Genomic DNA, 26,212 nt, shown 5'->3' with positions numbered 1-26,212 from the left:
AAAATGCTGAAGACTAGACATAGATATAGATAGATATAGACATATCTCCAAAGACCTAATGAAACAAAAGCATTTTTCAATCACAAATATAATAGAGGGTATGGAAAGTTGTATTTTCCAAAGATGGACACAATAATATTTTCCATCTCACAGATCTGCAAGGTGAGAATTCCAAGCCACTGAAATGCTATGTACAGGTCCTCATGTCAATAGTCCCAGCTAAGTGCAATCCAGCTTTCAAAACATCCTAACCCAGGTAGCAGACATTTGTATAGAGGAGCTTAAAGATGATTGATTCCAATAGCCAGCCATTTGAGTCATTCCCCAGGAGTTTAGGTTTCCCTGCTGAGACCGCAGACATTGTGGAACAGTCAAGCACTTCCTGTTGAGTCCTGTCCAAATTCCTGACCCATAGGATTTTTGATCATAATAAAATTACTATTGTTTTATATCACTAGATTTTTGGTGGTGTGTTTTATAGTAACAGTTAATTGAAACAGCTGTATTTCAGCAAGTGGCAGGAATACAGAAACTGCTTTTGCCCTGAATGTGTATGCAGAAGCTGGAAACTTCAGTGGTTTTCACAGCCTTCATGAGTCAGGGAGCACCCAAGGTAGGAAATCTAATAAGAAACTCTCAAACCCTGAGATAGGAACGTCGATGCAAGGAGGAAGCAAAAGTAAATATACGCATGCCTCTATCCTCAAAGGACTATGGTTGTCCCGACTCTGAGAAGAGAAAGGAAAAAAAAACCAAATCCCTGGGAAGTTGTACCCACAAGGTGGACTTTGAATATATTTGCAGTCAAAAGTTGAGACTCTTATGCTTCAATTAAGTTTTAAATTATTCTACATCCTTACTGCCCTAAAGTGCTTACGGTGGTAATACAAATCCTCTCTGGAATAATACTCCTTTCTCCTACACCCAAAAATTCTGATAATTAATTTTCAAATAAAATGGAGTAGCACAAAACTTCTGTTCCCAGCTATGATTAAATAATAAAGATCAGATCTAACCTTCACCTAAAACAACTACAAACTTGGTGGAGTAGAAACTCTTGAGCTTACCCCCCTCACAAAAACACCAAAATCACAGCAAACTGCTGAACAACCATCAACAAAAAAATGCTGGAACCTACAGAAAATATATCCTACATCCAAAGACAAAGAAGCCACAACGAGATGGTAGGAGGGGTGCAATCATGATAAAATCAAATCTTATACCTGCCAGGTGGGTGACCAACAAACTGGAAAATAACGATATCACAGAGGTTCTCTTACAGGAGTGAAATTTCTAAGCCCCAGGTCAGAATCCCCAGCCTGGGTGTCTGGCATTGGGAGAAGGAGTCCCCAGACCATCTGGCTTTGAAGGCCAGTGGGGTTTGATAGCAGGAATTCCACAGGACTGGGGAAACAGAGACTCCACTCTTGGAGGGTGCATACAAAGTCTCAGGCACACCAGGACCCAGGGGAAAAAGCGGTGACCTCATAAGATCCTGGGTCAGACCTACCTGCTAGTATTGGAGGGTCTCCAGTGGAGGCGGGGGGCAGCTGTGCCTCATTGTGAGAACAAAGACACTGGTGGTGGTAGTTTTGGGGAGTACTCATTGGTGTGAGCCCTCCTGGAGGTGGTCTTTTTCTCACCAAAAATTGGACATCTCAAATAATGTTTTCTTTTTTTTTAACATCTTTATTGGAGTATAATTGCTTTACAATGGTGTGTTAGTTTCTGCTTTATAACAAAGTGAATCAGTTATACATATACATATGTTCCCATATCTCTTCCCTCTTGCATCTCCCTGCCTCCCACCCTCCCTATCCCACCCCTCTAGGTGGTCACAAACCACCGAGCTGATCTCCCTGTGCTATGCAGCTGCTTCCCACTAGCTATCTATTTTACGTTTAGTAGTGTATATATGTCCATGCCACTCTCTCACTTTGTCACAGGTTACCCTTCCCCCTCCCCATATCCTCAAGTCCATTCTCTAGTAGGTCTGTGTCTTTATTCCCATCTTACCCCTAGGTTCTTCATGACTTTTTTTGTTTTTTCTTAGATTCCATATATATGTGTTAGCATACGGTATTTGTTTTTCTCTTTTTGACTTACTTCACTCTGTATGACAGATCTAGGCCCATCCACCTCACTACAAATAACTCAATTTCATTTCTTTTTATGGCTGAGTAATATTCCATTGTATATATGTGCCACACCTTCTTTATCCATTCACCCTATAATGGACACATAGATTGCTTCCATGTCCTGGCTATTGTAAATAGAGCTGCAATGAACATTTTGGTACATGACTCTTTTTGAATTATGGTTCTCTCAGGGTATATGCCCAGTAGTGGGATTGCTGGGTCATATGGTAGTTCTATTTGTAGTTTTTTAAGGAACCTCCATACTGTTCTTCATAGGGGCTGTATCAATTTACATTCCCACCAACAGTGCAAGAGTGTTCCCTTTTCTCCACACCCTCTCCAGCATTTATTGCTTCCAGATTTTTTGAGAGGGCCATTCTGACCAGTGTGAGATGATACCTCATCGTAGTTTTGATTTGCATTTCTCTAATGATTAATAATGTTGAGCATTCTTTCATGTGTTTGTTGGCAGTCTGTATATCTTCTTTGGAATAATGTCTATTTAGGTCTTCTGCCCATTTTTGGATTAAGTTGTTTGCTTTTTTGTTATTGAGCTGCATGTGCTGCTTGTAAATTTTGGAGATTAATCCTTTGTCAGTTGTTTCATTTGCAAATATTTTCTCCCATTCTGAGGGTTGTCTTCTGGTCTTGTTTATAGTTTCCTTTGCTGTGAAGAAGATTTTAAGTTTCATTAGGTTCCATTTTTTAATTTTTGTTTCTATTTCCATTTCTCTAGGAGGTGGGTCAAAAAGGATCTTGCTGTGATTTATGTCATAAAGTGTTCTGCCTACGTTTTCCTCTAAGACTTTGAGAGTGTCTGGCCTTACATTTAGGTCTTTAATCCATTTTGAGTTTATTTTTGTGTATGGTGTTAGGGAGTGTTGTAATTTCATACTTTTACATGTACCTGCCCAGTTTACTCAGCACCACTTATTGAAGTGGCTGTCTTTTCTCCACTGTATATTCTTGCCTCCTTTATCAAAGATAAGGTGACCATATGCACATGTGTTTATCTCTGGGCTTTCTATCCTGTTCCATTGATCTATATTTCTCTTTTTGTGCCAGTACCATACTGTCTTGATTACTGTAGCTTTGTAGTATAGTCTGAAGTCAGAGAGCCTGATTCCTCCAGCTCCATTTTTCGTTCTCAAGATTGCTTTGGCTATTTGGGGTCTTTTGTGTTTCCATACAAATTGTGAAATTTTTTTGTTCTAGTTCTGTGAAAAATGCCAGTGGTAGTTTGATAGGGATTGCATTGAATCTATAGATTGTTTTGGGTAGTAGAGTCATTTTCACAATGTTGATTCTTCCAATCCAAGAACATGGTATATCTCTCCATTTTTTGAATCATCTTTAATTTCTTTCATCAGTGTTTTATAATTTTCTGCTTAGAGGTCTTTTGTCTCCTTATGTAGGTTTATTCCTAGATATTTTATTCTTTTTGTTGCAATGGTAAATGGGAGTATTTTCCTAATTTCACTTTCAGATTTTTTCATCATTAATGTATAGGAATGCCAGAGATTTCTGTGCATTAATTTTGTATCCTGCTACTTTACCAAATTCATGGATTAGCTATAGTAGTTTTCTGGTAGCATCTTTAGGATTCTCTGTGTATAGTATCATGTCATCTGCAAACAGTGACAGCTTTACTTCTTCTTTTCCAATTTGGATTCCTTTTATTTATTTTTCTTCTCTGATTGCTGTGGCCTAAACTTCCAAAACTATGTTGAATAATAGTGGTGAGAGTGGGCAACCTTGTCTTGTTCCTGATCTTAGTGGAAATGGTTTCTGTGTTTCACCATTGAGGACGATGTTGTCTGTGGGTTTGTCATATATGACCTTTATTATGTTGAGGAAAGTTCCCTCTATGCCTACTTTCTGCAGGGTTTTTATCATAAATTAGTGTTGAATTTTGTCGAAAGCTTTCTCTGCATCTCTTGAGATGATCATATGGTTTTTCTCCTTCAATTTGTTAATACGGTGTATCACGTTGATTGATTTGCGTATATTGAGGAATCCTTGCATTCCTGGAATAAACCCCACTTGATCGTGGTGTATGATCCTTTTAATGTGCTGTTGGATTCTGTTTGCTGGTAATTTGTTGAGGATTTTTGCATCTATGTTCATCAGTGACATTGGCCTGTAGTTTTCTTTCTTTGTGACATCTTTTTCTGGTTTTCGTATCAGGTTGATGGTGGCCTTGTAGAATGAGTTTGGGAGTGTCCTTCCCTCTGCTATATTTTGGAAAAGTTTGAGAAAGATAGGTGTTAGCTCTTCTCTAAATGTTTGATAGAATTCACCTGTGAAACCATCTGGTCCTGGGCTTTTTTTTGTTGGAAGATTTTTAATCACAGTTTCAATTTCAGTGCTTGTGATTGGTCTGTTCATGTTTTCTATTTCTTCCTGGTTTCAAATAATGGTTTTAAACACTAGGCATTATGCAGCAGGACAGTCATTTCTGAGGGAGAAAAAAAATATTAACTGAGGTCTATGACTGCCTTACTTGCGCCCTGGATAGTGTTTCCAGCCCATAGTTCAGGGAGAAGACACCTAGGTAGAGCCTGGTGATGTTGCTCAGTTGAGATAATGAAGTTGAGAACTGGTTAGGCCAAGGCAGCTGCAGTTCACAGGGTCAAATAGCAGACAGGAGAGTCCTATAGAGTGAGAGCTCTGCATAGATAAAGCAATTACTTCTTGAATTTCAACTGAATACTGATCAGTGAATCAGTGTCAGGAAACTACCTGAATTTTTAAAAAGTACTATTTGGAAGAAACAGAAAGAAAAATCTGCAGGGTTAACACAGGGTCAGAAAAAGTTTGTGTCCTTACCAGCCAAAGTAGTAATTCAATAGTAGTAACATCATAATTCAAAGGGTTAGAATAAACAAAAGTGTATTTGGTCAGTGGTGGAGAAATATTAATAGACCAAATTCTCCTCTGCTTCTTCCTACAAAACTTAAAACAACCCTGAAAAGGATTAAATTGTGTCTAGTAACACCTGCTTTCCACAAAAAAAATCTCAAGTATATTTTAGGAACATAAAAATATCTAGCATCCAGCAAGGTAAAGTTCAAAATATCTGGCATTCAATAAAAAAATTGCCAGATGTGCAAAGAAATCACCCATATAATGAAAAGAAATATTCAATCAATAGTAACAGACTCAGAAGTGACAGATGATAGAATTAGTAGACAAGGATAATAAAACAGTTAATATAATTATCTTCCAAATATGCAATAAGGTAGAGGGAAGGATGAATATATTAAGAAAAGTGATGACTGATATCAAAAAAGTATCAAATTGAATTTCTAGTTCCATAAAAATCTGATATTAAAAATATACACTAGGTGGGATTAACAGGAGAAGATATAAATGAACTTGAAATATAAAGCAATAAACAATAAAACTATCCTAAAACAATAAAAACTATCCAAAATTATATATATAGAGAAAAAAATATTAAAACATACTAACAGATCAAGTAGTCCAATGTATGTGTCTGGCGTACTTGAAGGAGACAGAAGAGTAAGAAAAAATATTTGGAGCAATAGTGACTGACAATTTTACAAATCTGATGAAAATTATAAAACCAAGAATCCAAGAAGCTCAACACACTTCAAACAGAAGCAACATGAAGAAGTCTATACCATGACATACAATCAAATTTCTTAAAGTAACTGCTAAAGGGAAATTTTTAAAAAACAGCCAAAGAAAAAAGAATCATTACTTAAAGAAGAACAGATATAAGATGATTGCAGATAGAAAACTTCTTTTTGCAATCAATGCAAGGCAGAAGAATGTGTAGTAACATTTAAAATACTGAAATGAAAAATGCGAACCTGGAATTCTATACCCAGCAACAATATCTTTCAAAAATGAAGGCAAAATAGAGACTTATTCAGGCATACAAAAGGTAAAATAATTCATCATTAGCACCATGAGTTATGTTCAGGGAAGTCCTTCAAGCAGAAAGAAAATAATACCAGATGGAAACATGCATCTACACAAAGAAATAAAGAACACTGCAAATGATAAATATGTGGGTGAATATAAAAAAAAACTCTGCTTATTTTTAAAACCTTTCTGAAGGAAAATTAAATTGTTAAAGGAAAAATAGTAACATATATTATCAAGGCCATAACAAATGAAGAAATAAAATGTATGATAACCGTATCACAAAGGCTGAATAAATGGAAGTACACAGTTTTAAGGCTCTTTTACTGTATGTGAAATGATATGCTATCACTCATTTCTTACCAGCAGAAACTGAGGTGGCCATAGGAGCAGGCCACCCGGGTAACATATCTTATACACCAGGTATCCTTTTTTGTGGGAGTTCCTTTCATGCTCACTGGTGCTGACTGGGGAAGGGGGACATACAATGGAGGGTGGATGTCTGTAAGAGTCAGGCTTGCTAGTAATAGCCCAGTAGAGGTAGATTCAAAGGAGGATAGAACCCGGAAACCAAAGACTTTTTTGTTTCCCTCTCAGCTTCTGTAGGAAGAAGCAGTGCCTTCTGTCTGTCTTACTTGTATTTTTGGTGTTGCTGAACTACCACACATCTGGAATCCAACAGAATTCTGTGCTCCTGGGGCATCCAGAACTCTGTATGCACATGGGATGCCCAGGAATGGTGCCAAACATACTGTGCTTATCTCCTCTGCTCATGCACATGCTCCTGTATACAATTCAACTTCCTTAACAAAGGACAAGTTCAAAGATAAAATTATTATTAAGAATTTCATGAAGGCAATAGGACAGCATTAACCAAACAGGAGGCCCTTCTGCAGGTTCTGTGTGCCTGCACAGTTCTCATGCCATAAATCTGGCCCTGAGCGATACATCCAGGAACTCAGTAAAGATCGAGTGAAAGTCTTGGTTTATGTTAAGGGCTGAGCACTGGTTGGCCTTCCACTTGGTGGGATTGGCCTTATTGCCTCTTTTTCTGTTCACTTCCCTGATACCTTGCCCAGGTACAGAGGTAGTGTTTTTACCCTCCTGGTTTTGTTATCCCATGTAACATGATGCCAAAAGATGTAGAAAGTTTCTGGTTTCCAATGACCTACTGAAGCCCTGTGTACTGGCAGCTGTTCACCTTGGCCACCAGTCAGGGTTTCAGCTATACCTGGTAGGATGGTGGGGGAGCCACTGGGGTTAAATTCAACATTGAAAAGTATTAATTTAAACCATAACACCAATAGGAAAATTTGCAAATCTTTATGATCATTTCAAAATGCACAGAAAAACTTTTGATAAAACTAACATCCACTTGTGATTTTGTTAAAAAAAAAGTCTTTGAAATCTAGATATAAAAGGGAACTTCCTTAACCTAATAAAGAATATTAAAAAAATTACAGCCAACAAACATTCAGTGATAAAATATTTAAAGCTTTCCCTTTGAGAATACAGAATATGTAAGAATGCCTTCCATCATCACTTCTATTCAACATTTTAGTGTGAAAAAGACATAAATATTATTTAAAAAAGAAAAATAAAATAGTCATTATTTACTGGTGGCATAATTATGTAGAAAATAATATAATACAGATAATTTAAAAAGAAGTTTAGCAGAATTGCAAGATACAGAATTAAAATACAAATGTCAATGTAGACTTCTGCCTTAAACCATGGAAGAGTAGTTAGTAACAGACTAGCCTTTCTACTTAAATAACTGGACAAGTTATGTGAGGCAAGATTTCAGGCCTTGGGCATGAGTCAGCATATAGCTGTCATCCCTGAGAGAAGTAAAAAACATGATATAAAGTCCCATGTTCACTGCAGCTCTCTGTCTGAAGTCAATTTCTTGATTACAGCTTACAAAGCTGGAAAACAAGCAAAGCACATCAGTTCCACTTGCCTGTGGAGACAGATTTCAGAATTTGGGGCTGTCAGATTAGCTGGAAACTGCAGGGCAGGCGGGAAAGAAGAAAGATGCACATAAGGCAGGAACCAAAAGTCTCGTTGGGGGTTCCCTATAAGTCCTTACTCAAGGATTAGGCTGTGCCTATACGATGAAAACCTTTACAAGGCTTACTAAAGACTAGTTGTTGTGAGATTGAGAGAGTAATAAAGATATTAGAGGTTGGCCAGAAATGGGAAATGAAATTCCCATCCAAGTAGAGTGAGGAAACCTCAGAAACACTCAGGGATAAAACTGAGACACCAGAAAGGCCATAGCTTAGGTGCAATGATCACTAAGGCTTACTGGAGACCTATACTAACAAAGCTCAAAATCAAGCCTGGACAAGAACAGGAGGGAATTTGAAGATAGCCAATGTAGAGAGTCTTGGAAAACATTTTGGAATTTTCACTGATCCACTGTAACAGAGTATAGAGCCAAGCCTACATAAATGCAAGTTGATTGGATATATTGAACTGACTGCAAGAAAAAAAACAACAACAACACTTTTCAGAGGAATATAACAGAATTCAGTGTCCTTACAGCATATCACCCACAGCATCCAGTACACAATGAAAGGTTACCATATCTGCAAAGAAACAGGAAAATATGACCAACAACAAAGAAAAATAGCAGTCAATAGAAATAGTTGTTGAGAAGGCAGAAATGTTTAATTTCAAGGTGAAGTGTTTAAAACGCTATTATAAATATGTTTAAGGGCTTAATGGGAAATATGGCCACAATGAGTGAAGAGTCAAGGAATCTCAGTAGTGAAATAGAAATATAACACTTAAATGGAAATTTAGTGATTCTACAGTAAATGACTTTTAAAAATTACTGAGTAAGCTTCAGGGCAGAATAAAGACAGTTGAAGTGGGAATCCAATCTGAAGAACAGAGGATAAGAGCTTGGAAACTAACAGAGCCTCAGGGATTTAGGGTGACACAATTATCACCATATAACTGGAATCCCACAATGAAAGATCACTTATGATGGGCCAGAAAAATTATTTAAAAAATATATCCAAAGCTTTCCAAGTGATATAAAGTATTGGCTTATAAATCCAAGAAGTTCAGCAAAATCAAAGTAGGGTAAATACAAAGAGAAGTATACCTACACACCTAGATACGTGATAGTCACACTGCTGAAAACCAAAGGTAACACGTGGAAAGCAGTGTGAGGTGGAAACAAAAAGATAGATTGCAACAGAGGACTAGTTAGATAAATAATGGCAAACCTCACATCAGAAACATGGAGGCAAGAAGATCCAGAATTCTAAATAACCATCAAAAAAGAGAGGGAAGAAAGACCTTTTCAGATAAATAAAGCTGAGAGAAAGTATCACCAACACAGTTGGTGTTGCTAATTCTGCAATATGAAGGGAATTGGTTCCATTGGAGATGTAGGAAAGAACGAAACACCAGAAATGGTAAATATTAGAGTAAAAATTTTAAGTTGAGGTTTTACAATGCATTTAAAAGAAACATACACGACAACAATAATACAAAAGATAGGGTGGGAGTGTGAAAAATAGAATTACACTCTTACAAGGTTTATACATTTGTGAAGTATCATATATGAACAGGAGGTGTGAAGTACTGTGTGTGAAATGTGAAACCGTGAACTCCAGCTCTGGAATACTGGAGTTGGGGAGAAAACTGAGGGTAGTATGAAAGAAGAGCATAGGGGGATCCCTCCTAAATATGTAATATTAATGGATATAATATTGATGAATCTTAGCAATTATTTAAGTATGCATACTATTAATCCTAGAATTGTAGAACACTACATTTAACAGTTGCAGAATACACATTCTTTTCTAGTACACTGAGAGCAATCATTGAGATAAACCATATGCTGGGCTATAAAATGAGTCTCAATAATTTTCAAAAGTTTGAAATCTTATAGAGTATGTTGTCTAACAAATTGTAATGAAATTAAAAGTCAGTAACAATAAGATATTTATAAGACACCCAAATACTTGAAAACTAAACAACAGAATTCTAAACAAATAACAGTGATAAAAGAAAAACTCACAGAAAGGGAAATTTAAAAATAATTTCAAATGACTTCTAGTTAAAACACAACATACTAAAATTTATGGGATATTAATAAAGCGGTTCTTAGAGGTAATTTTCTAGATTTAAATGCTTATATTATTAAAGAATAAAAGTTTAAATCAATTTTTTTAGTTTCCACCTTAAAGACATAGACAAATAAGAAAATTAAATAGAAAAAAAGAAATAACAAAGAGCAGAAATCAATGAAATATTAAACAGACATTAGAGAAAATTAACAAAGACAAAATTTGGCTTTCTGAAAAGAAATACATTTGAATCTCAGAAACACTTCTGTTAGGAGAGCAAAATAGTACAGCACCTTGAAAAAACACTTTGGTATTATATTTTCATTTAGAATGTGCACATGCTCTAGAAATCTGTGATTTTACTCCAGGTTATAAGCCAAAGAGAAATTCTTGGGAATCTTCACCAGGAAAATCATATAAAAATATTTATAAGCACCCTGTTATAGAACAAACCTAAAAACAGCCCTAAAGCACTATCACAGGACAATAGATATAGGAATTGTGGCATATTCATGAGTTAGAATAGTGTAAGGAATTAAAACAAATCGATTACAGCAATTTAATTAAAACTTTTCTTGTGTACCTATTAGGTGTTAGGCACCTGGGATACGTCAATTAATAAAACCGACAGAATAGATCTCTACTCTCAAGCAACTTACATTCTGAGGTGAAGAAAGATAATAAACAATTTACATAATATATAAGTAAATTATGTATAAATTATACTAAAAAGTGATGAATGACTATTAACAAAGGAACCAGTAAAGCATGGTTAGGGGACACTTGAATTTGAGTTGGAGAATACACAAGTAATACAAGTAATACACAAGGGGAGCATATTATCAATATTATGTGTACCACTAAGAAGGAGAAAATGCTATCAGGGAATTATTTATGAGCTGCATCCTGATTTGAGAAATGTTTGTGAAATATGTCATTGACATTTTGGGTTAAATGCTCAATAAGCAGAAAAAAAGAAGTAAATGTGAACATTTTCAGCTCACTACAAGTCATGCTTTTTATGTATGACATTTGATGATTAAAGAAATAGCTGGCAACTCTACATTTGAAATTATATCCTCAAAATATTTGTAATATATGGTCCATATTTCTTCTGTGTACATAAAATAATTCTCTATATATGTTCTCACTATTAATCATCTGAAGAATTTTTTGAGATAATTTTCTTCTAGATTTCAGAGACAATATTGCATTCAATTATTCAAAAAGCAAACAAACACTGAAATATGTGTTTAATAACATGTCAGTTCTCTTCATGGAGTTCATTCTATATATGTGCTATATAACTGTAATTTCAAATATAGAAATCAATAAAAATGTTTTTTTAAAGTTTATTAATTTTCTGAGTTTTGAAAAGGAAGGCTTTCTTTAAGAAAACATACCCATTTTCCAGGTTTTGTCAAGTGATTTAAATATAGTACAATAGATTAAAACCAAGACTTTCAAGTACGGACTTAGAGGATCACAGAGTTTTTAAATGAACTTACATGAAAAATCATTCGTTTAAATTTTTAAACAAAATTCACCCTAAACACCTCCCTGATGTTGTTCTAGGACAATCCCACAGAAATAATAATATGTGTGTTTGACCTAGTAAGTAGCCGATTCCAGCTACTGAGAAAGCAAATTTGGATAATTCAACTTTTAAAATCTAAGGCAAAAGACTGCTTAACAAGATTAAGTAATTTGATATGCTATTTCTTATTTTAATATATTCAATGAATTTCATACATTTTGACAAGATTATAATTTCTGCAAATTGATCCAAAATGATTCTCCCAAATTTCAATCTATATGCACATTTATCTAGACGAAAGATGATGGCACATATAATTATTAGATTCTAGTTTACAATTCAACTTACCACAAATTTAACTAAATGACATATCTGTCACTATATAATAAAGAAATAGGCATATTCATAACATGTATCTGGATGTTTAATTTTATGTAAAGACATTTATTTCTTGTTCAATGTCCCTAGATATATTTTATTTGATATTTGGTTAGTGTATTCCTCATAATTTCTTCTAATATATATTTGTGCCTAGGAGGGAATTTTAAATTATACATGTTCCAAGTATTGGAGAACAAGCATGAGTTGAAAAATAAATAATTGAGGCCTGGATAACATGAGACTCTCCCACACCAAAAGTGTAAAGTATTAAAAGTTAATTTGAAACATGATTTTTTGGAGTTTAATTATTTTAAAAGATGCTTGCAAAACTACTTTGCAATGGCCATATTCATGGAAGGTAAGTTTGCTAGTGCCCACCTTATAGATCAGTAAACTACTTGCAGACAATTTGCAAGGAAAAGCTATCTCATAAGGATATGTTCAAGATAAGAAATTCATTGGCAGAGACTCATTACCCACTGTTCTAACCTTATTTCCTCACTGTGGATACAGTTTGAAAATTTATTCCTGTGTATGTGTAACACACTATTTTCTACGAGATGTTTAAATAGATACCAAGGTGTAGAGTTCCAAAAATTTGAATATATGCTTCAAACATCTGGAGTTATACATATGGGGAGTATACAGCTGTGTTTATTTCAATGATTACACATTTACATACATACAATACATTTATTTAAATGTATAATTTCTTATATATGTGAGAATATTCAAACACATTTGCTGTACTTATTTGAATATGCAATTGAAAAAGGATTCAAATAAATAATTCACCATTTTTATTTAACTCTTACAGTATTTATTTGTATAAGGTACTTATTAATATACAATCAGAGCACTTTTTAGTGTAAAACCAAATATTTTTAAAAGATTGAAGTAACAATCGGGATCATGAGTCATACAAATGAAGAAATTTTTTGTACGGAGGTATTCATAGCTGGCAAACTTTCAGAAGAATTTGGAAATTCAGCAGGACAGAATAAAAGCATTTGCAATTGGAATGTGTTTCTTTTATTCTAACAATTTTATCATAGTATAGTGGCCATTTTAATTGAATCTCAAAGCACTTATCCAGCGGCATTGTTTTTGTTTGTTTGTTTTTATTTTCTTTCTTACTACCTTATCTGACAAGACAAACACTTCTGGGTATTGGTATAATATAGAACAAAAAAGGATTTTATTATTTTAAAGCTGCACACATGCAAATCTGGTCAAGAGTATTAGTCTCATTTAACTCTACCTTTATTTCTGGAAGAGGAACTGGAGACCAACAAAGGATTTAGAAGGACAGAAAATAAAAGTACATTTTTAGACTCATATTAGTCTCATTTAACTCTACCTTTATTTCTGGAAGAGGAACTGGAGACCAACAAAGGATTTAGAAGGACAGAAAATAAAAGTACATTTTTAGACTCAATTCCTGGCCCTGGTATCTTGGGAGATTTCAGAGAATCTTCCAGTTAGTCTGTTTATACTTGTCCAGTTCTTTTGCATGCTATTTCCTTTCTCAAGGTTTTCTTTTGTTTGTTCGTTTGTTTTGAAAGATTTGATGGGCTGTCCTAGAAAAAGTGACTTATATTTCAGCAAAAGAAAAATTATATTGGAAGTCACATGATTTTTTTTAAAGAAATTTGAGTTCAATTTATCACAGTATAAAAATAATGACTGCAGGCACTTTTTCATGTGTTGAACGACTGAATAAACGTCACTCACAGCCTCAGTTTCTTTGTTCTTAAGCTGTGGATAATAACATCTCACAATGGGTGTTTTGACGATTATATAAGATAAATCATTCAATTGTCAGATGCTTTGCAAATAATAACTAATAACAATATTTCATTCCAATTTTGTAGGTGTGAAGACTGGGTACCTGGACATATCTCCAAATCTTAGTTGTTGGCCAGATTTCAGGAATCACCTTTCCTAAACTGATTAATCTGTTAAAAGCTTGAATCTGCAAACAACATCGTTTTCAGACAGTTCATTCTTCCATCCAGGGATGCCCCCCCAGAGTGTGGATGGGGATGTGTGTATGTGTGTTACGTGAGAAAAATTCAATAATCAAAAGAACGTATTTCTGTGCTTTATATTGAAAAACAAGTCGCAGTCCTTATTTTCAGTTTCCACGGTCACTTTGTGAGACAGGTATCAGAGCCCGGGAATCGCGTCAAAAGGAAATGCCACAGGTTCCGCGCATTTCCTTCCAGGACCCGCGCAGAGGCGGGAGAGAGAATGACCAATCGGAGCGCAAGTTTAGGCTACTCCCGCCCCTTTCCGTCGAGCCCCGCCTCTTTTCCGTACCGCCCTCTACGAGTAGGGGTGTGCAGCAGGCTCGTCCCGCCCCCTCCTCTGAGTGACAGGACCGTGGACAGCAACATTTCCAGCCGGACACATAGTTTGTTGGCCCTTGCGTTGGCTGAGCTAAGGTGTGTGTGTCCCGCGAGGGCGAGGGGATTGGGGAGGCCCTGCCCGGGAAGCTCGGGGTCGGGGACTGAAAGCAGGCGCACCTCCTTAGTGGGCCCCCAATGCGTTTAGGAGACATTCGATCCGCCCCTGGGAGCGGCACTTGGGCGAGCTGGGCGGAGGGGGGGGCTCTGGAAGAGGAGGAACCCAGAGCCCGGGAAACCCAGTAGGTACGGTAATGACTTAAGGACCCTTCCCGGAGAGCAGGGAGATCGCGGTGGGGGTGGGGATGACGGGCGCGGGATTAGTGCGGTGGGTGGGCGTGGCCGCCGTGGTTGCTAAGGAACGCGCGGTTCCCGCCCTGCCAGCGTGTCTGGCGCTGGCTGCTGGGCCCTAGAACCGTAGCCCCACCCACATCCCAAGGCCTTCCACTAGGGTAGGGGCTGGCTCCCGTGTGCTGTCAGTTAATTCGCGTCTGTTAATTTCACTGTCCTGATCTCTGCGTCTGTAGTTCCCGCTCAGGCCTCCCTCTCTCTTGTTACTCTTCTCAACATTTTTTCTCACCTCCCCTTCTAAAACGAACAAGTATCTGCAGACCAAAACATGTGCAGAGAAGGGCTTCAGGCAGCCTGAGGTGGCTTTATTGCCAGGATGGTGGGGCGGGATGGGTCTTTTCCTGGTGTTTGGTGAATCCCTGAACCCACGTGATGTCCATGTGGATGACTAGGAAAAGGGAGATAGAAGATCTGATTTCTTCCACCTGGAATTCTTTTTAATCGGTGCTGCTGTTTGAGCTCAATGACCTTCTCAGGAAGTTGAGGCAGTTCATTATTGGACATGCCCTAATATATGATCTCCCTTTCGGACCCTATTATGGAGAAGGGTGGTACTAACCCTATAAAGCCCTCTTTTGCGTCACTGTCCCATATTTAATGATTACAGCAGAACAAACATTCCAGAGAGAAAATACAAAGGAGCTAAGAGTCTGCTTTTACTTCCTTCTGCTAGGTTTACTGTATAAATCCCCAAGAAGGAAGCTTGTACTACTTGTTACCACTGGGAAGAAGACTGGCCTAAAAGTCAGGAATGTAGCAGAGTTTGGAAATATTTGCCCTTGGGCAGTAACCCTCATAACTGTTTTCTCATCTGGAAAGTGGAGATACTTATGTGCCCTTTATTTCTAAAAAGTAAGGAGGAATAATTGGTTGTGAAAGTGTTATTAAAGTAATGATCTACACGAATGTAAACTGTTATTGATTACACTTTTAATCTATCTTTTTGTCTCTATGATCTCTGTTATTGATTCTGTATTAGTTCTTGTTAGTACCTGAAATGTCTTGCATGATATATATTTTTTTCCATTGAAATCACTAGATTTTTCTCAAGTATATTCATAGCCTGAAAGAATTGGTAAAGAGTACTTTCTAATTCAACGATGAGTGACCTTTTTGGTGTCATATATCATTGTAAGAAGCCAAGGGAAGCTATTGATTCTCCCCTTAGAAAAAAACACAATTACAAGCATAAGTGGACCTTGGATAAAGAACACCTGTTTTTGATCAACTTCTTGAGGGTTAAGGAAATTACTCTCCCACCTTACCTCACTCCAAAGACTGAGTAATTTATATCCAAAACTGCTTGGCTGGGAGCAGAATTGGGTCTCTTTCCTTTCTTACACAGTGCATCTCACTGTAGCTTACCTTAGTTCATGGTCTTCAGTGAATCCTTTTTCTTTTCTTTTCTTTTCTGTTTTTAGTGTTTAACAAACATGAGCTACCAATGATCAATAAACTGTTGCTGTCTTTCAAAAACATGTAAATTGTATTTTATTCCAGATGCCCTTTGATCATCCTCTTAAAGAATATTCTTATATTTAAGCAAGTAAAAGATAAATTATTGTCAAATATTTTGGGAAAATGTAAAATTTTATTTTTGTAATTCTCTCTTCTATGAAAGTCCGTTTTGGACAAAGAAAAGCTGATTACTTTTAGTGTATGCTACTAGAATTATTTAATTTAAATGAATGATCTTTTATAACATTATAATTTCCCATGTCTAAAAAATATTGTGTTTGATTCCACTTTGGCTCTTTTCCTCTTTTCTGTATTAAAATGGAAGGCTAGAAATAGAGATATTTTGTTTGTTAATGTACCTTTATCTAGCTTTATCGGTAAAAGTGGGCATCAGTAGTAGATACTATCATTAGACAGAGAAAACAATGAAAAGGAAAAATATATAGCTTTTGTAATAAACATAAGAGTATTTAGGAGCACTGATTGTTTAGCGCTTATAATTTTATTCGAACTGTTTAATATTTATTCCTTTGTTTACTCAACTCACTTCATTTCTAGTGGAGAAACTAGAATAAAGACAAACTGATTATAGCAAGAATTCTAATGGAATTAAAGTTTTAGGGCCTCAATAAATAATAGCTCTTCTCTTGAATTTGTAAACAGACAAGTGGAGTTGGCAAGATCTGCTTCCTTACTACAGAGCTGATTGGACATAGTGCTTTCAGTGGGAGACCAAAAATGAGTACTAGAACTTCCTTCCCCTTTTTAGCTCCACTCCCTTTCTCTGAACCTAGACTTTAGTCCAGTGAGAGAAAATTTCAGTTTAAAGAACAGATGCACTTACTCAGAATTGCTGGTCTGTATGATCCAGGGCAGAGAGGGAAGAGAAAGAAGATAAACCCCTAGTGTTTACAGGTTTATAACAGGTTATCTCTACCCATTGGAATAATACGGGCCAAAGGATTTCAGCTACGGATCATGTAACTCCCCTGTTGGGAAGCTGTGAATACAGAGTGGGATCTGAGGCCAGGACTGTTAATCTAGTGCTCTGGTTTTTCATCCTGGAGTGTACCTCTGGGCCATTTGAAATATGTGGAGGTGTTATTAAATTATTATGATATCTTTAAAAGCTACTGGCTTTTAGGACCCTGACATTTAAGGATGCTGAATATTGTATAATGTAGAGGTCCACCAGCTCAATGAAAGCTTTCCTTCCCCTACTCCAATGCCAAAATCATCTCGACTATTCCAGTGGAAGTTCCTCCATATAGAAACATGAAACTAGGCCAAATTTCACCCTAGTCTTTGTTCATATGTGCCATGTTTTTTCTTTCTTTTTTTTAATTGAAGTGTAGTTGATTTACAATATTGTATTAGTTTTAGGTTTACAACAAAGTGCTTCAAAATTTTTATAGATTATACTCCACTTAATGTTATTATAAAATATTAGCTATATTTCCTGTGCTGTACAATATATCCTTGTGGCATATTTATTTTATACATAGTAGTTTATACCACTTAGTCCTCTATCCCTATCATGCCCCTACCTCTTCCAATCTCCCCACTGGTAACCACTAGTTTGTTCTCTGTGAATCTGTTTCTGTTTCATTATATTCATTTGTTTGTTTTATTTTTTTGACTCCACATGTAAGTGGTAATTTACAGTATTTGTCTTTCTCTGTCTGACTTATTTCACTAAGCATAATACCCTCTAGGCCCATTCATGTTGTCACAAATGGAAAGATTTCATTCTTTTTATGGCTGAGTAATATTCCATTGTATATATACACACCACATCTTCTTTATCCATTCATCTATTGAGTATCTACCATGTTTTTGATATGAATAGATTTGACTCTAAATGTGAAGGTCTTAATAAAAACACTGCTTAGAATGTAGTTATTTTTTGGTATTCTCTCAGAATGACTAAAATTACATTAATGGAAAATAGCAGTACATAGTTCATCATATTTAATATCCTTAAGACTGAATATATCCTTACTGAACATATAAGAATCATATAAGCTAAATTTCTTTCACCCCTATTATATACATTTAATTCTTTCTTATATGGTACAAGTGTTAAGTATCTTTGCAACAATATAGTGAGTAGGTATATATTTTCATCAAAAAGAAAAGATGACTTCTTAGCTTACTTTTTAGTTTTGAAATGTTAACAATAGAAAGATAAATACTCTGTACTCAGTGGTTTAACAAACTCTGTTGTGTTGAATCAGAAGGTGGAGACAGTTCTGTAAATGAGAGGATCTTTTCAATTTCATGGTTTTCAAGCCATTAAACATGGAGAATGAAGCAAGAATAAAGTAGCTTAGTTCTTCTATAGTAGTATTATGTAGGACAAAGTGCAAAAACAGCAGACCAATTAGATTGAAAAACTTAAAATTTTGGGGAAGATGAAGGGAAGATAGTTTAATACAAAAAGCATTTTTTACATACTTTGAATTTTAAAATATTCAAATATTGCAAGATATAGAATAAGAAATTATATGGATACCTGTGACAAAATCCTAATTGTAGATTACAGTTTATAACCTACACCAGCTAGAAAGTGCACTGGACTGAAAGTTTTAGACTTGGCTCCAGCAATAGATATATCATTTGTTGGGTTTTATAATGTCTCCAGGCATCAAGTTCCTTATTTGTGAATAGAAAGAGTTGAAGATTTATTGTTTTCTACCAGTTTTTTCTGAAGAATATGCTTGAGTATTATGAAAATTCTCATTATTCACAGTGATTCACTTATAGCAGTTTATAGCACTGAATCTTTCTGGGCAGGAGTGTATTAGATATTTTTTAGGTATAATTTTAAAAAGAATATCCCAGTTCCTGATTTCATTTTGTCTGTTCATAGAGGTCTATTCTCTGTCTCTTCTCCTTCCCTCAACATCCCCCTCACCCTCCACACATGCACACACTTGGAAAACACTGGGCTATGTAGAAATGATCTATACAGGCTCTTTCAATGCCAGGACTTTCTGGATAAATTCAGCATTTGAAATGAATAAAGTGGAACAAAAAATTCCCACAAAACCAGGGAAAAGGAAATTGGCAGAATATCATAGGCATACCTGTGAAAATCTGAGAAGAATTTTAAGCTAAGGAAGAATATTTGAAGGAATTTTTTGATATCTAACACATGCAAGAATGTATAGCCTCTATGGATAGGAGAACTTCATATAAAAATAGCAACAATTAAGTGACAATAGGAAGAGAATAAGATAAAAAGAGGACAAAAAAACTGAAAAATGTGAGAACTGTATTAGTTTTATATTCATGCTGTATAATTTCTATATTTCAAAGTCTGATATAGGTTTTACTGGGCTGAAATCAAGGTATTGGCAGGGATGCATTCCTTTCTGGGGGCTCTGGGAGAGACTGTTTCCTTGCCTTTTCCAGCTTCTGGAGGCTACCCACATTCTTTGGTTTATGGCTCCCGTCCTCCATCTTCAAAGCCAGCAACATTGCATCTCTCTGACTATTCTTTTGTAGTCAAATACATTATGACCACAACTAGGAAAACTTAACAACATTTAAAGACTCAGCTGGATAATCCAGGAGGTTCTTCATTTAATCACATCTGCAAAGTTCCTTTTGCAATGTAAGGTAACATATTCACAAGTTCTAAGAATTAGGACTTGGACATCTTTGAGGAGGGACATTTCTGCCTATCACAATAACATATTAAAAGTTCATATTTGAGGCAGTAAAGAGCAGAACTGATGTTACGGTAGAAAATCTAAAGTGTGGAGAATAGACTTGAAAAAATGTCCTAGCTGAAATACTGAATGCATGAAAAGAGAGAAAGATGAAGTCCATTATATGAACATTTGGAATTTCTGAAGGAGAGACTAGAAAATAGCTAATTGTTCCTAAACAAGAGAACAGAACATTTGAAAAAAAAGTAACAAACAAAGAGATAACAGGAAATAAACGTTTTATTAACTAAAAAATGACCAATGTATGCAGAAAGGATATTTCTTATATGAGATGTAACAACTCAGAGACACAATATCAAAATTTTTTTCAAATTATAATGATAAAGGAAAAAAAAATTTCATGTGTATAGAAAGAGAGAGAAAAAAATTGCATATTATTATCAGGAAACAAAAATTAAGCTGGTCTCAGACTTCTTTTCTGTAGTATTAAATACGAGATGACAACAGAGCAACATTTTTAGAGTTTAAAACAAAATTCCATGCAATCTGTCTTGTTCACACACAGCGACAGAAAACCACTCTTAAGTATATAAAGAACTCTAAACTACATACTTTTTGCTTTGGGGGGAAAAAGGACAATAATTTATAAGAAGCTGATACAATATAAATACAAAAGTGATGGTATATTAAAAAACAAACAAAACTGATGATATATCTCAGAGCCCTAGAATATAGAGGTGGCTTTAATAATTACGTTAAGTCTGGTTAAAAATTCAAATGTAACAAAAAAAACTGCATGAGAAGATATATAATGTAAAAATTAATTCAGCAACAGCAACGTAAATTTAAATAAAACATTGTGATTTTTTGATTTATTTATGCCAGAGATGAAACCTGGTAAGTCAAGAGTATGAATAGATTAAAAAATAAACCATAGCTCAGCAAACTATGACCTGGAGCCCACCCACATCTGGCTTGTTTTTGTAGGACCCATGAACCAAGAATAGTTTTTATGTTTTTAAATGGTTGAAAAGAATCAAAACAATGATATTTTGCAATGTGAAAATTATATGAAATTCCAACTTTATAATTAAAGTTTTATTGGAACACAGCTACACTCATTTGTTTACATATTGTCTATAGCTGCTTTTGTGTTAAAACAGCAGTGTTGAGTAATTGCAACAGAGATGTAAATGTGGTGCTCTCGTAGCTTTGCATTGCTTCTCAGAGCACTACAAATCACAGTGACAAAATTGAGTTATAACTTAATTTTGTCTCTTGACCTGCAGAGCCTAAAATATTTATGATCTGGCCCTTTACAGAAAAACTTTGCAACTTCTAACCTAAACTATATATATGGACTTTAGTGTATAAGACTGAAACTTTCTTTTCAATTCACGGTACCCAGATTTACTCAGTTATTGCCCTTCAATGTTCTACTTACCCTAGTAACTCTTTGGTCTTATATGGACTTGGGTTAAAACCAAGAATCTATTATTCTTTATATTTAATAATCCAAATTTTCTCTTTTTCACCTCTGTGCTTTAGAAACAAAATTCATGTAAAGATTTTAGAATATCACTTCCAAAGACAAAAATCAGTTAATACTGCAATACTGTAAGAAGAAAAAATGAGTACTTTACTATTGTATGCCAAAATTCTATGTGCTTATAGAGATAGATAAGCATGTACTACATTTAATAAGTAGGTTATATGTCAATCATTTAATAATCAAATATTTGTTTGGCAAGTATAGGTGAATTATTTCAGAAGAAGTGACATTGAAACAAGGTTTTGAAGGATATTTGTAAATTTAAGGTAGTTAAGGCTGGGGCTAAGGTAACATGGAGAATAAGATTTGTAAAGCCACTAAACTGTCAGTAGGGTCATGTGATTGGGAAATGTAAGAAATTCAGTAGCTGGAACAGAATTTGGAAAAAAAAAAAGTGGCTGGAGTTGAGGCAATAAGACCTGCTAGCCCAGGCCAAGAAGGCTATTATATGTCATGCAAAGCAGTTCTCATCTTGTGGGCAATGAGGATCCATTTCAGATTTTTGAACTGTAGAGCAACATGATCAGATTAGTATTTAGAATAATTGTTCTTAAATTTTTCAAGTACAGCACTCCCTAAAATTCTTTAATGTTATGACTTATAACTTCATGAAGCAAAAGTTGCCTTGGGATATACCCATTTATGTTATATTTATAACAGTTTTTCCTCTGAGGGGGATATATAAACAATCCCCCAATTTCTTTTCTCCATTTTACAGATGTAAAGTCTATATCTCAGATAAATGATCTGAACACACTCTTCCTTGTGGAGGAAAGTGAGTGTGCTCTGTGATTAGACAGATTTGATTTTAAATCTCTACCCTTACCTTGTTAACTGCATGCTTGGAAAAGTCACCTAATCATTAGAAAACCTAGTTTTCCCAGTTGGGGTTAATTGTACTTATCCCACAGGAATATTATGAGAATTTCTGATAATGCATGCGCCATGCTTAACACAGTAAATGGAAACTGCTGCTATTATTATTATTAGTAATATTAATCATCATCATTATAAGGCTTCAACACCCATTATTCACATTTTCAAAACACAAAAGTTTTGAAAAATTATTTTTCTCTAAGTTTTCACAAACTAATTGGAGGCAAACCATCTTTGAAATGACAAACTACTACTTATACAGTATTTATTTTTCTAGTCGGTGTCAGTATCGATAAGATTTTGCTGTGAAGTATTGATGTGCTGCCCCTATACTCCTCTAAGAGTGTCATGTAATTATGGTAGATATGGGACACATTACCTTTCTATAGTCTCCAAAACACATCTCGCCCATTTTATTTTATTTTTATTTTATTATTTATTTATTTATTAGAATTTAAAAAAAAATTTTTTTAAATTAAAAAAATATTTAAAGTCTTTTAAAAAGACTTTAAAAAATCTGGACCATCCTTAAAGTCTTTATTGAATTTGTTACAATATTGCTTCTGTTTTACGTTTTGGTTTTTTGGCTGCGAGGCATGTGGGATCTTAGCTCCCTGACCAGGGATTGAACCCGCACCCCCTGCATTGGAAGGCAAAGTCTTAACCAGTGGATCACCAGGGAAGTCCCTCAAACATTTTAGATAAGGACTACAGATCTATATTATTGTGATTCTTTTATTTTAATAACAGCTTCATCGAGATATGATTCACAATCATAAAATTTATCATTTTAAAGTGTACAATTCAGTGAGTTTTAGCATATTCACAGAGTTGTGCAATCACTACTATCTAATTTTAGAATATTTTCATCACCTCAGAAAGTACCCACTATCAGTCACTCCCCATCTGTTCTGCTCTCACCCTCACCGTTAATCAAACTTTTTCTGTCTCTATGGATTTTCTCATTCTGAACATTTAATATAAAGAGAACAATAGGAATGATGCATTAATTGGACTTTTGTGAATGGCTTCTTTCACTTAGCATAATGTTTTCAAAGTTCATCCATGTTGTACCATGTATCAATATTTCATTACTTTTTATGTTGAAATAATATTCAATCATATGGTTATACCACATTTTGTTTATCTATTTATCATGGATTGTTTTCACTTTCTGGCTATAAGGATAATGCTGGTATTTACATTTGTGTACACATTTTAATGGGAACATACATTTTCATTTCTCTCACATATATACCTGGGAGTGGAATTACTGGGTCACATGGCCATTCTGTTTAGTTTTTTGAGGAACAACCAAACTGTTTTCCAAAATGGCTGCACCATTTTGCTTTCCCACAAACAATGTATGAAGGTTCTAGTTTCTCCACATCCACAGCAACACTTCTTATTATCTGTCTTTTGGTATAGCCATCCTTGTGGGTATGATTTGAATTGTGATTTTGATTTGAATTTCCCTAATAACTGATGATACTGGGTATCTTTTCATGTGCTTATTGGCAATTTGTATTTATTCTTTGAGGAAATATCTATTCAGATCCCTTGCACATTTTAAAATTGTTATTTGTGTTTTAACTGTTGTAAGCGTTCTTCATATATTGTCTGTATATGACCCTTATCAGTTATACAATTTGCAAATATTTTCTCCCATTCTGTGGGTTATCTTTTCATTTTCTTGATCATGTCTTTTGGAATACAAAAGTTGTTTTATTCTGATGAAGTCCGATTTACCTATCTTTTATTTTGTTGCTTGTGCTTTTCATGTTGTTTCTAAGAAACTATTGCCTAACACAAGGTCATGAAGTTTTACTTCTGTGTTTTCTTCCAAGCATTTTATAATTTCAGCCTTTACATTTAGGTCTATGACTTGGTTTGACTTAATTTTTGTATATGGTATGAAGTAGGAGTTCAACTTTATTCTTTTGCAGCATCATTTTTTTTAAAAGACTATGTTTTCATATTGTGACTCTTGACCTGAATTATCATCATTATTTTCAAATAGTCTAAAAATTGCAAGCTATTTTTTTAATTGAAATACAGTACGTATGTATGTACAGTATGTATTGAATACATACAGTACAGTATGTATTGAAATACATTATGAAATGATCACCACAATAAGTCTAGTAACCATCTGTCCCCATACAAAAATATTATTGACTGTATTCCTTATGCTGTAACTTATTTATTGTATAACTGGAGTTTGTATCTCTTAATTCCCTTCACCTATTTCACCCACCTCCCCACCTCTCTCCCTTCTAGTAACCACCCATTTGTTCTTTGCATCTATGAGTCTCTTTTCATTTTGTTTTGTTTGTTTGTTTGTTTTCTTAGATTCTACATGTAAGTGAGATCATGCAGTATTGGTCTTTTTCTTCACCTGATTTATTTAACTCAGCATAATACCCTCTTGATTCTTTTGCATATAGCTATCCAGTTTCCCCAACACCATTTATTGAAGAGGCTGTCTTTTCCCCATTACGTATTCTTACCTCTTTTACCTCTTTTGTCATAGATTTATTGATCGTATAAGTGTGCATTTCTTTCTGGACTCTGTTCTATTCCATTGATCTGTGTGTCTTTTTTTTGTGCCAGTATCATACTGTTTTGATTACTGTAGTTTGTAGTGTAGTTTGAAATCAGGGAGGGTGATACCTCCAGGTTTGTTCTTCTTTCTCAAGATTGCTTTGACTATTCTGGGTCTTTTTGTTTTTCCATACAAATTTTAGAATTGCTTGTTCTAGTTTGGTAAAGAATCCTTTGGGGTTTGATAGGAATTGCATTGACTCTGTTGATTGCCTTGAGTAGTATGGTCATTTCAACAATATTAATTATTTCAATCCATGAGCACAGTATATTTTTCAATTGTTTGTTTGGCTTCAATTTCTTTCATCAATGCCTTATAGTTTTCTGAGTACAGGACTTTTACCACCTTGGTTAGATTTATTTCTAGGTATTTTATCCTTTTAAAGGCAATTATAAATGGGATTGTTTTCTTAATTTCTCTTTTTTGATAGTTCATTGGTAGTGTATAGCTATGCAACAATTTTTGTATATTAACTTTATTGAATTCATTGGTGAGTTCTAGTAGTTTTGTGGTGGTGTCTTTAGGATTTTCTATGTATTTATATATGTATATAAATTATATAGTATATACATATTTTATATATATGTATATATATTTTTATATATATGTTCATGTCATCTGTAAACAGGGACAGTTTTACTTCCTCCTTTCCAATTTGGATTTCTTTTATTTCTTTTTCTTTTCTCATTGCTGTGGCTATGACTTCTGATACTAGGTTGAATAAAAGTGGCAAGAGTGGGCATCTTTATCTTGCTCCTGGTCTCAGAGTAAATGATTTCAGCTTTTCACCATTGAGTATAATGTTGGCTATAGGTTTGTTATACATGGCCTTTATTATGTTGAGGTGCATTCCCTCTATACCCATTTTTGTCGAGAGTTTTTATCACAAACAGATGTTGAATTTTGTCAAAAGCTTTTTCTACATCTATTGAGATGATCATTTTTTTTTTAAATTTGATAATGTAATGTATCACATTGATTGATTTGTGAGTATTGAATCATCTTGTGTCACTGCGATAAATCCCACTCGATCATTGTGTATGATTCTTTTAATGTATTTTTTGATTTGTTAATATTTTTTTGAGGATTTTTGCATATATGTTTATCAGTGGTGTCGGCCTGTAATTTTCTTTTTTGTGGTCTCTTTTTCTGGTTTTGGTATTCAGGGTGATGTTAGCCATGTAAGATGGGTTTGGAAGTGTTCCTTCCTCTTCAATTTTCCAAATAGTTTGAGAAGGATCAAT

At 34.8% G+C, this 26,212-nt stretch overlaps 1 protein-coding gene across 2 annotated transcripts in view; it reads left to right on the top strand.

The window, feature by feature from the left end:
* Positions 1 to 14,368: 14,368 nt before the first annotated feature.
* Positions 14,369 to 26,212, top strand: part of TRIQK (triple QxxK/R motif containing) — a 98,294-nt gene continuing 86,450 nt past the window's right edge. For both annotated transcript variants that reach the window (XM_019925152.3, XM_019925149.3), the window contains exons 1-2: positions 14,369 to 14,488; positions 15,474 to 15,652. The gene's annotated coding sequence lies outside the window, so the exon portion shown is untranslated. The remainder of the gene's footprint in view (positions 14,489 to 15,473; positions 15,653 to 26,212) is intronic.

Source organism: Tursiops truncatus, chromosome 17 (assembly GCF_011762595.2).
Source record: "Tursiops truncatus isolate mTurTru1 chromosome 17, mTurTru1.mat.Y, whole genome shotgun sequence".
Classification (NCBI taxonomy): Eukaryota; Metazoa; Chordata; class Mammalia; order Artiodactyla; family Delphinidae; genus Tursiops; species Tursiops truncatus.
Note: the sequence above shows the minus strand (reverse complement) of the source record. Positions and strands in the feature narration are given on the sequence as shown.